General features: G+C 41.0%; 1 protein-coding gene across 5 annotated transcripts in view; it reads right to left on the reverse strand.

Moving 5' to 3' along the window:
• Nucleotides 1–1579, reverse strand: part of cald1a (caldesmon 1a) — a 62775-nt gene extending 61196 nt beyond the window's left edge. For 4 of the 5 annotated variants that reach the window (XR_005130307.1, XM_037538589.1, XM_037538585.1 and 1 more), the window contains exon 1: nucleotides 1429–1578. The gene's annotated coding sequence lies outside the window, so the exon portion shown is untranslated. Of the gene's footprint in view, nucleotides 1–1428 lie in introns of all 5 variants that reach the window. The other variant, XR_005130306.1, reaches the window with a different exon arrangement.
• Nucleotides 1580–12355: the final 10776 nt, after the last annotated feature.

The following is a 12355-nucleotide window of genomic DNA, read 5'->3' on the forward strand; positions in this document are numbered from 1 at the left end:
GGGTCAAAGAGAAAGAAAATGGTGCTGTTTTGCATTCCAGAGGCTATTCCAATCGTCTGTCACCAGGTTCAATCTGTTCCTTATAAGGCGAGGGCATTCCCCTCATATTTTCCAAACACCACACTGTTATCAGATCCAGTTTCGTGGCCAATTACCGGCCTGCCTCATTGCTCAAAGCTCTAAAGCCTGTACAGCTACCTTCATTCTACATCAACATGTTCTGGGGCCAGCTGAGACCGGCCAAGCCTGGGGCAAAAACCATCACTGGGCAAAACAGCAAAACCACTGCAGGATCAAAAACTTAAGGGCCTTCTGAACATCATAGTGATTCAAACGGATGTCATCAGTGGTGTGCATGGATTCATGCTGACCTTGCTCTTTAAAAGTGCAAAAAGCACACATAGTTCAAGATTGGGACAATACAGTGCACTTGGTGACTATACTGCTTTATGGTTTGGACAGAGGCCAATGGCACATCCTGGGACAGTCAGTGATCTTACTGAAATCCACTGGTTCCCCTGTTCAGTAGAGAGAGAGAGAGAGAATTCACTTAGCAAAGCAACCCCCCTCTGTCTTCCACCCCCTGCCCGTCCACAATCCCACAACAGAAACAGATGAAACAATGCAAGAATGTTCGTGACTGGCAACAGCACACCACAAATATTTTGGGAAGAGAAAGAGGAGAGCCAGGCAGCCAGAAAAAACACCATAGACGATGCTACTGAGAACCTTACTTAGTGTTGCAGCATCCGTGGGGATAAGAGTTTAACTAGAGAGATAAAAACAAAGGCTATTAAAATCCACCACAACATGAGATGTTAGCTGCACTTATAATACAAAGAGACAAAACTGACAGAACTAGAATGGAGACTGTGGGACTGCAGGCATATCAAGGACACTGTATTTAAGTAGAAAAAAAAACTTTTAAAGTGATTTCTTTCGGGCTGGGACAGAAATGCTGTTTAGTTCAGCTTCTGAGATGGTTTTGGAAAAAAAACCTTCAAGTTGCTGCCTCGTTCATAACCACAGCTAAAGCTCTCTGAGAGGAGAACCATAACAGAGCCATTCACTTCCATTCGAGCATTTCGGAAAAGGGCTAGCTGGACGAAAAAGAAAAGAGAAAAGAAAACGACGCTTTTAATTCGTTCAGATTCAAAATACAGCCCAACTGTACCGTTAGCACTACTTAACAAAGTGGCTCGCCGCACAGAAAGCTGCCCATTTCAGCATCAGAGGCTGAGCAGCAGCACCTAAAGCTCATAAAACTGACCGTAATGTAAACACGCTCATTAACAGCCTGCGACATACGGAGCCGTTCAAAGCTGAGGGGAGAACTTTAGCAGCCTAACGATGCCTGCCGGTCAGCCAGTTTTACACACTGGGTGACGAGAACTGTGAAGCTGCTCACTCGTTAGGCTGGAAACGTACCTGCACTTAGCGTGGACTTGTGGACGGGCTGGAAATCGCCAGAGCTTCCAAGTGGACTCGGCTCAGACTTGGACTCGGAGTGGCTCTTCGCTGGAAACGAGTCTTCAGTGTTCAGCCCTCAACACAAGCTCCTCCCACTCGAACTGCTCCATCTCTTGAGTTTACAGCACCGGTCACACGCAGCTGCTTCACGACGCTTAGATTTCGGTGGGCTCGCCTCTCTTTTGCCAAAGGAAAAAACCGGCCAGAATTTTTTTTGGAGCAATTAAAGTACCAATGCGTCAGACTGGCACAGAAAAGAGAGAAAAAGTTCAAATACCAACGCATTAAAAGCTTTGGGGCGCTGGAGGAAGCAGCCAGGCTGACTTGCTGAATGCCCTTTTTTGGTTATTCTTCATGAGGCCTCAGAAAGAAAAGGCCACACTGTCAGTAGTGATCATAGAAAATGTTAGTCTTGGAGAGAAAAGGGGGTCGGCGGTCTGGTTAAGCACTTTAAACACTGTAATATCTTTTGGGAAATAAATGAGAACTCTTTTTTTTTATTCAGGATGGATTTAGAAGTGAAACAAAAGTGTCCTAAAAATACCCACCTAACTGATGACACTGGAAGCTACGGAGCCTCTAAGGGCCCATGGTTTATAAATAAAAGGTAATGGTATTGGATGCCCTTGCAATGATTTTGCGCTTGCTAACAATGATTTTGCATTCACTCGCAATTACTTTGCGCTCACTCTCAATCATTTTGTGTGCACTTGCAATCCTTTTGCATTCCCTGCAATGATATTGCTTTGCCTCGCAATAATTTTGCATTCTCTCACATTGATTTTGTGTTCCCTCACAATCATTTTTGTTAACTTGCAATCATTTTGCCTTCACTGGCAATGACTTTACATTCACTCACAATGACTTTGTGTTCACCTGTAATCATTTTTCATTCCTTGCAATGATTTTGCATTCCCTTGCCAAATCCAATGTATTTGTGAGGGACTGCAAAGGGACAGCATGAGACACCTTAGATACTGAGCTAAGCTTTTTGAAGTAACCTGTAAGATCTAAAGCCTTTATTTCAGTCTATAACATAAGAATTGCTCAGCCAGTTCGCACTGAAGTCCATGTAGTTACTGAATAACAAGGCTTATGTCATAAGTCTGGAATGATCTTGAAAACCAGTGTGTCCTCCGAGGCCAAAGTGGTTCTGTAATTATAAACTGAAAATACACACTCATACAGTACTTTCCTAATTCTGGCCTTCTACTTGTTTTGGTTGTCAGTACTTGCTTCAGGCTTGAACAGCTTAAAGTGCCATGTTCCAAACATCACACATCATTTGAAGAGCACATATCCTACATTTTCCTTGCATCTTATATTTTCCCTCTAAGGTCCACTTATAACACTTATCTGGGTTTATGAAATAAATACAGCCATAAATATTTTTATATGACCATTTCAACCTCTTTTTATCCCTTAGAATTAAATAGGCTGCCTTTTGTTACTACGCCTGTGTAGAGTTTAGTTCTGACTGGCTGACCTATATTGTGCTTCTGAGCTGAATCCCTCCTTATAACTTCAGTATTAATGGGTGAGGCTAGACTGCTGTGGACTGAATATGTATGCATGTAAATGACCTGGATTTTGTGATATCACAAAAACAATGAATTCAGAATGGGCTGTGTTTGTGGCTTATTTTGTTTATAGACTACAGAAACTTTAGCTGTGTTTACATAGAAATATTTTTATTTAAAAAGAAAATGAAAAGTCAGTTTCCATGATATGGGCCCTTTAAAGAATTCAATCTTGCCAACTTTTCAGACAGAAATCCCCAGCATAGTTTCTCAAAGAGATAAGAGTGTGAGTGGGGTTGGGAGGGGAGTCTACGCGCATGTGTATTTGAGTGTTAATCGTATGGAGTTATTCTCTCCAGTGTGTGTGTGAGAATGTGTGTGTGTGTGTGTGAGAATGTCTGTGTGTGTGTGTCTTGGCAGCATTAGAAAGAATGGAGAAACACCCAATATTCAAACTGCTGCAAATAAATCAGGCGAACGCCACTGAAGGGAAATGATAATTTATTTGCTTTGCTCAAGTACCTTTGATGAAATAGGAGCCGTACCATACTTTGTCACAAAGTAAAGATGAAATAGAGCATTTTCCCACAGTTTGGAAGCAGTAAACAGTTAAAAATCTCTCTACTTATCCATAATTTTGTAACAAGGGAGATACGGCCAAGCATTTTATAGTCCCTTGAGCTTTTGCTTGGTCTATATTTACCTCCTAGACTCCACGTTTACCTCAGAAATAAGCTGACATTCATAGCAACTCCATCTAGGTATGACCTCATGTGTGCTCTGCGATCAATATGGGGTTTTGGACATATTAGGCAATTGGCTAAGCTTCCAACGAAGTTATTCTTTGTCCTCAGCACTGTAACAAGAACACTTCTATCCAGTCTGTCTGTGTATGAGCTTGTTTTTAAACACATCGTTTGAATCATGCAGAGTTCGACATCACAGAGGCATTAACAGCGAGGGCTGTGGCATGCCAACATCTCTCTTTGCCCAAAGCACAAGGCCTTATTTTATTTCTTGCCAGGCGAGTTTTCACATGATCGTCAATCACGAATGGCTTTGTGATGGTAGGTACTTTTAAACAATGCTGTGTTGCACGCATAACACACAAGATGTAAACTGAGCCCAATTACTTTGTTGGCACTGTTCAACAGCCTGCATTCATCAATGTTTCTAGAAAGGCCAGAGTTCTTGAGAAAAATGGCAAATAACACCTGTCACCGTTCTATAATGCAAAGGGGCTTTTCATAACCTATCAACTGAGAGCACCCATCAAAAAAAACATCCTTTTGATTATTCCATATTTCCATTTAGTCAAATATTTTCATCTATTGTGTACATTAATATGCAGAGACCACAGCTGCCATTCTTTTCAGATGACTTGCCTTCAGCTTTTCAGAGAAATCTGCTGGAATATTTTTCCACACCTCCAAAGTTCAGTCTCAGAAGTCATTTCCTGCTTCTCTTGATCCAAGTAATTCCTAGCACATTCAGTGCTGTTGAGTTCTGGACTCTGGGACGGTCAGTCCATTGTTCTGACAACACCAGCAACTTCTATGTTTGATTTGCAGCAATTCTTTTTTCATTGCTTCCTTTTCTCTTCTTGTCAGCTACACATCCTTTCAGACTCAGCGTTGGAGTTGTATTCTCAGAGTGGAAGGATCAATATCAAATCCTTTTTTTTGGGCGGGGTGACAATTGGGGCCAAAGTTCCTGTTCAGGGGCCAAATAAAGGCCTTCACATTCAAAGAACTAGAACAGTGAACAAGTTATTCACAATATATATGCTATACATTTGTACACATTACTCACATTATAAACATATATTATTCATGTTTATAAATTATTATATAGAAAACAAAGGGGACTAGATGTTGGTCCTGGAGATCCACCACCCAAGAGAGTTCAAATCCAACACCCCTGTGTTTTTAGATGCATCTGATAGCATTTATTAACTGAATCAGATGTGTTATATAAGGAATGGCTAAACTCTGCAGGCTAGCAGATTTCCAGGACCAGGATTGGATGCCTTTGAAAGATGAAGATTGTAGAAAGGTTCAGTTCATCAAGTTCAACAACTATAGCATTGAACTCATGTCTAGTCATTCTAAAAACTCACTTCATTTGTGTTCTATCTGCTTTAAGGTGTATACTGGCGCCATAAGGCCAGAGGTGCTTGGACCCCTATGATCGCCACTTAGGATGCAATTTGAAAACGATCGCTTAGCTAACACAGAGAGTACAGTCCCCAGAAATCGGTATGTTCTACATCAGTTTCAGACAAAAAATTAAGTGGTACAGTGGACAAGTGGTCTCACTTGTCTATGTTTGCACTCATCTTTCTAACGCTATTGTTGAAAGATATCAGATTTGTTAAAATGAAACCAAGTGCACAAAGAACTTCTGTTGCTCAGAAGAGGTTTCATTTAGCAGCACCATTACAGCACTTATTTCCAGTAACTTTAGCTAACATTAATATTATTCAGCAGCTCCTGAAACTCTTTCAATCAACATGATTCATGTGATTAGCATATTCACCTATCAAACCAGGGAATTTACTGAAGGGCAATGAGTTTGTTAATGACGTGACTGCAGGTGGCGAGTGGTTGTGAGGGGCACTTAAGGGTCCAATCAGATTTCTGCTGGGGTCAGAAATCTGGTCCCTCCCCTAGATCTGGCCCTGCGTGGGATGGACAGAAACACCTGTGGATATTTTCAGAAGCAAGAGAGGAGAGTGATTTTCTCTTTTCTCTCTACTGTTCATCTCACACCGTCCGTTTTGGTGGTCTACCAGGTCTTGCACAGTAGGAGCTCCTATTTTTCTGAATATTGACAAACTTCACCTATTTCGTTTGACCTTCCCCTTTCCTTATGCAGTCTTATATCTAATCTCCTCAGAAACACCTCCTGACAAATGAATGACTTGTATTGAAGACTTTTGCATGGTTTTCTAAAATGCTATTTATTTAATATCAACATCTTTTAACTTTGTAAGTCAAATAAGCTCACTTGGTTCCATTTTTTAATGTCTAATGTCAGGGCAACTCTTGCTTTTGGTTGTTATGGATGAAGTTGATCCTTCTTCAGGTGTGAGGTCTCCTGAAAGCAGAGAGTAGCAATTCTGAGCCAGAAGGAAAAGTAGCTCCTTCCAGTTAGCACCGAACATCAAAGAGGCCCCCTTTCTCATTACAATGTGTAGGGGTCACAGCCAGCTGTAAACCCAGCTCAGGCCAGCAGCACAGCTGCCTGGACATGGTCCACTCAACACTGACCTCAAAGCTGTGGACACTAAGAGATTACAGCAGGCCCAATTTCAAAGACCTGTCATCTTCTATCTTAACACCAGCAGGAGTATAGTAAATTCCCAACACTGTCTCTTTCTCAGGATTTTGCTGAGTTGGAACTAATTGGCATTACCACAAATCAGTTACGTGCACTCAAACACAGCTAAAGTTTTCATTATTACTACACTCAAAGAATCCTTCTTTACCTGAATTATGGAAGGTATTTTACACAAATAGATGTACTTCTTTCAAAATAAGGCAATTGTGCTCATACAACATAGTTAGATTAGCTAAATTTATTCTGCTATCAAATAAGTTCATTAAAGCCTAAATGAGCTCTCTGGTCTATTTGGTCAATACCACCATTCATTCTGTGGTGCAATTGACATTATAACAGTCTATATGGTCCTCAGTCAGAAAAGGGTGGAATGCTCTGTCCAGGTCAGGAGTGAATTCTTGCCCCAAGTGGAGGAGTTTAAATATCTTGGGATTTTGTTCACGAGTGAAGGAAGGATGGAGTTAGAGGTTCACAGGCAGATTGGTGCAGCATCTGCAGTAATGCAGACCCTATACCTGTCCGTCATGGTGAAGAGAGAGCTGAGCCAGAAGGCGAAGCGGTCAATTTACCGGTCAATCTACGTTCCGACTCTCACCTATGGTCACGAGCTTTGGGGAGTGACCGAAAGAACGAGATTGCGGATACAAGCAGCCGAAATGAGCTTTCTCCACAGGGTCGCTGGGCTCTCCCTTAGAGATAGGGTGAGAAGATCGGCGATTCAGGAGAGGCTCGGAGTAGAGCCACTGCTTCTCCACGTTGAGAGAAGCCAGTTGAGGTGGTTCGGGCATCTAGGGAGGTGTTCCAGACATGTCCGATGGGGAGGAGACCCCGGGGAAGACCCAGGACATGTTGGAGGGATTATATCTCTTGACTGTCTTGGGAACGCCTCGGTATCCCTCCGGAAGAGCTGGAGGAGGTGGCAGGGGAGAGGGAGGCCTGGGCCTCTTTGCTTAGGCTGCTGCCCCCACGACCCAGACCCAGATAAGCGGTTGAGGATGGATGGATGGATGGATGGATAATATTTTTTGCTCAAGTTAAGCTTTGCATTAGGTTAAGATATCATGATGAACCAATAGAAATGGTCCAAAATAAATAAAATAGATAACATTAACTTCCATTTCTTGTTAAGAATGTTTTTTCCTTCTCCTGTAAAGTTACAATTTTGGAGAGGCTTTATTTCACATATCAAAGATATGATGTATCCTAAAAGCACAGAGTTGAACAATTATTTTTGGCATATTTTGACAGAATCACAGCGTCATGGCAACACATAATAAAATATTCTGTTCTCTGTGATATTCAACTTTCTTTTTCTTTAATTTACTGCTCATCACGTGTCTTATAGTAGACAAGTGGCATGCTCTTCTTAGAGCCTTTTGCTTTGCATTTTGCTATAGATTGACCCCATTAATGGTCTCTATTAGTGCCTGCAACATATATGATATCTATCCTGCAGGGAGTCTGGTGGTGCCTGCATTTGAAATGTTGCAGTACTGGCTGTCCTACCTTAAATCCAGGGCCGAGCTTCTGTCTCAGCTTGACGTGGACACCCTATTCACCTTCAGGTTTCCAACAGTATATCCTCTCACCCACACATTTGCACTCACTGTTCTGGGTTCATGACATCTGCCTATTTTTATACAGGTTACAAAGTCATAATGTTTCTTTCATTTATGAGGGATCTGTGTTATTAGCCACAACCTTCATAGGCACCGGGTTCTTTGGATATAATTTTAACCTAATATCTCATATTTCCTGGGTTTGTACCATCATATGAATCTTGGAAAACATCATGAAATGTTTTCCAGGCCAAATCATTTACATTTATTCCAAAATTTAAGACAAAAACTGCATCTGGGACAAGAATAAGTCATGAAATTCCTACAAAAAAGGCACAAAGTCGTAGAAACAACTGATGGAGACATGGTTAAAAGACTACAAGACTCCAAGTTTTGATCAAAGTGCCTCTAATTGTAGAAACACCTGATTATCATTTTAATATCATTGTTAGTTACATTTACATTTTTCTTACATTCTGTAAGAATGTACAGCTTGGAGTCTGCACTTGCAGCTGTTTCTATTTGTGTTGCTGATAAGCGCTCATAAAAATGTGCAATAAGCATAACCACAAAAATGACATTTATTAGATTGAAACCATAAAACCATGTCTCTTCTTCTACTCGTGCACTCATATTTGTTTTTGAACATTTCTCTGCTTGTTCCAAAGATGTACGAGAAATAAACAGTGTCAAATTACACCCTGCCTTTGTTATCGCTGGCATTGACAGCAACTTCTCAGGGTTGAGGCGCGGATCATGACCATCCTCCAAACAAAGATACCATTAACAAAGAGGATGTGATCTCATATAGTCTGCTGAGGGGATAAATTCAGCTCTATCTGAACACTGCGTGATCCACAACTCTGCTGAATGTGCCGCGCTACTAATGTATGAGCGCGTGTCATAGTCTGACTATGTGATAAAGCAAATGGACCAGATGCTCATATCTACTGATTTCCTGCATGCACTCTATTGTAAGACGGTGGCCAGAATAGGAGCTGGCAGTAAAAGGAGAGCAGTGCCATGTGGTTATTTCATTTCTGCATGGCCTGCCTTAGAGGCTGGAATAAATCTTGCTGTGCTGAAACACTACACTCTCGTGTGGAAACTTGGGTTTTGAAGCTCCATGAGAGATGACTGAGGACCTGAACTTTCCCCTGTGCTTGTCCCTACCAGCTTCTCCATGGCTAATTTCCTTCTGCCATTATGGAAACTGATTTATTATGATCAGTTGACTATAATGCACTGCAAAGGCCACTCGAGGAGCCTAGCAGAGTCTCGTCTGAGCTGGATCTTGTCTCTTAACATGTCAGAGTGGCTTTGAGGCCTTTACTATTCATCATCTCTAAGCACAAATCTTTCACAAATGCTCCCATCAAACTGCACTAGAAGAGGACCATGTTAAAGGGGCACCCTGGCCAAAATGGAAACTGCATATATTACTACATCTGTTGTAAACAAGTATACTCTCCTCCCACAGTAGTGCCACAGGAATCTTTTAGGACTGAGATTTTCCAGTTTAATGATTGGAAAACTTTGTTTTGATGATGTATCTTGAAGGTGGGAGGAACTACCTGAACTGTTGTTTTCCAGCTAGCAGGCTAATACAGGAGGAGGCCAGATCACTAATGGTGCTGCTAGGAAGCTAAATTTGACTTCTGTATTTGTGGCCATGCTAGCAGTCTCCATTTATTTAATGCATGCTGGGTATTGTAGTGGGACACACAAAAAAAACCCACAAAAAAACAAAAAGGGACACAAAATCATGAATTCTGTCAAACTTATGAGTCTGAGATGCAAACACTGCAGAATTTTACATAATATTACAAATAACACAGTACATGCTAGTTTTAGGACAGAATGCCCCTATAATGAAAGCATGCTTACTTGATAGGGGTGTAAATCTCTGACCTCACAGTGATTCAATTTGGTTGATAGGTATAATGTAATGTAAGATAAGTAACCAGCAAGATCTGAGGTTCAACAGTGTAGATATATGTGGGCTCAGTATTTGGCAAGTAACAGGTCACTGTTACTCTTTTAATTGCGTGTTGGAACCACTTATTATTACATTCTTGATTGAGAGTTTTACAATTAATATCCATTAATAAAAAAGCCATTGTTTGATTCAATTCAACCACGTTTATATGATTACAATTGTTTGAAAAGTACAGTACACTGAATATGCAAATTGAAAACTGACATTTTTTGCTTTATATAGCAGTGCAATACAGCTGAGCGTTTATGTTTGAAATGAAACATTATATGAAAAATGATTTAAGTCAAAATATTTTAAATATATAATATTATTAAAATTGATTATATGCATTACTAACTTATCAAAAATAACACTTAATTCACCACCTGCAGATCAGTACATCATGATGCGTTGATGAATTTTCACATCTCCACTTCTTAGTATCATCAATATGCAAAAGCTTAAAGCGGCATCCCACTGATTTTTCAAATTCTCCACATAATTAAACCATTAAGATGTAAACTAAGTTATTCAGAGTGCTGCATTCTAGAGAAACTTACCCAGTCAGAATTGTTCACAGTGGTGATGATGGAAGCCAGATGTATGATGCTTTCAATGCCTTTAAAGCTACATCACAAAAAATTATTACATGAAATGGTTATGAATACTGCCTGATGTCTGGGGTTTTGCAATAAGATTTTGGACTAAAACATATTTTTAAAATTCATCAATGGGGAGAGGAACATGCAGAGTGTTGTAAGGCAAAACAGTTCCCAGAGAATTCTTATTTTTTCAGATTTATTCTTGTTTTCCACCAGCAACATCATACATAAAAAACTCAGAAGGCAAGTGTAGGTTCACTAGTTGCACGGATAGTGAACAAAACGGCTATATTTACATTGTAGAATACTAAATAAGTTTTAAGACATAATCGAAACACCTACTGAGCTTCTGCAATTATTACCGGTGATCTCGCTGACTCAGCACAATAGTGAGATGCCAGCTTGAAGCTCAGCAGCAGTTCCCATGTAGACATGCAATGGCTATAGCGCATGAACCTTGTTGACGTGGACAGTTCCCACTGACCGCGACGCAGTCTGTTTATGATTTGATCTGATCCCCCCTTGGTTTCGTGAGCCCCCTCAGTCTAAACTGCTCTGACATGCAGAACAGTTCAGCAAGAGACAATAAACCTTTGGAAGCAACTTCTCAGCAAAGGTCACACAGAACAATGTGTGGGATGTTTAACGTTACCACAGAGACTGCATCTGCGTCCAATCAAAACTGAACCATCTGCTCATCATAAAAATGCAAAAGCTGGATTAATAGCATAGTCTTTTAAAAGAAGGGGCCACAGGAAGATGTGGCACATGTAGGAGGCCAAATACCAAGATAATGAGGACTTATCCGGTAATGCTGCCCATGACTGGTCAATGTAATAACAGCAGAGGCCAAATGTGGGTCGCGTGTAGTAATCACATACATATCTTTGTGTAGGCCCCACCCCACCAGCGCGCTGTTTGCTTGGCGCTTAAGTTAAATTCACCTTTCTGGCACAGACAGGGCCTGGCGCACATGTCGGTGATGATGACGCCCATCTGTGTGTTTGCAGGCCATCTGCACGAGCCGACTCACAGAGGATACCGTACTGCTCTGACTCCCTTCCTTTACCCACCTTCTGTTTCCTCTATAAGACAACACATCACAAAGTCTCTGGCAGAGGTGGCTTTAAGTTACTTACATGCGCTTAGTCTCATGCGCTGGAAATTGTGGTCAGTTATTCCTAGTTAACTCATGAACTATTCTCACTATGTGGTGCGTGCAACATCAAACAACATTTCCCAAATGCCCAATTTATCTCCTCAAGCAGTCGTAAGGCCTGCGACACAGGTTAAGATAGTTAATCAGTTAATGCGAACACAAGAGAACAAATCCAGATGTTTGTAAACAAAGGGCCTTTGCGAAGTACAAAATGCCCAGAAGTTGTTTAGTTTGGAGCTGTAATGTTCTACTTAAAACCAGCATTGAATTAAGATTTTACTGTTTGCCAACTGAACAAAAAGTCTATCTTTAGCCTACATACTATCTTTATCCTTTATTTAAATGAACTGACTAAATGAAAACACATTAAATATGATTGAATAACATTTTGATTTCAAACATACAAGCATTATTGCTGGTGTGGGTTTCCTCGCACTAAAAGATGCAGAAAAATGCTACTTGAGTGCCAATAGCGCCTTTTTGTGGGGAATCTGAATTATTGTGGAGAAAATTAATTATCTGTATGCTTCAAAGACTGCCCTGCGATAGACCGGCGACCTGTCCAGGGGTCAATGTCAGCTGAGATAGGCTCCAGCACCCCCTGCGACCCAGAAGGAGAAGCGGTTTACAAGATGTGTGTGTGTGTGTGTGTGTGTGTGTGTGTTATTAACCCCTCAAAATCTCAGGCTTACTACATATGAGGCTTATTGTTTAGTAACTACAGG

Source organism: Pygocentrus nattereri, chromosome 1 (assembly GCF_015220715.1).
Source record: "Pygocentrus nattereri isolate fPygNat1 chromosome 1, fPygNat1.pri, whole genome shotgun sequence".
NCBI lineage: Eukaryota > Metazoa > Chordata > Actinopteri > Characiformes > Serrasalmidae > Pygocentrus > Pygocentrus nattereri.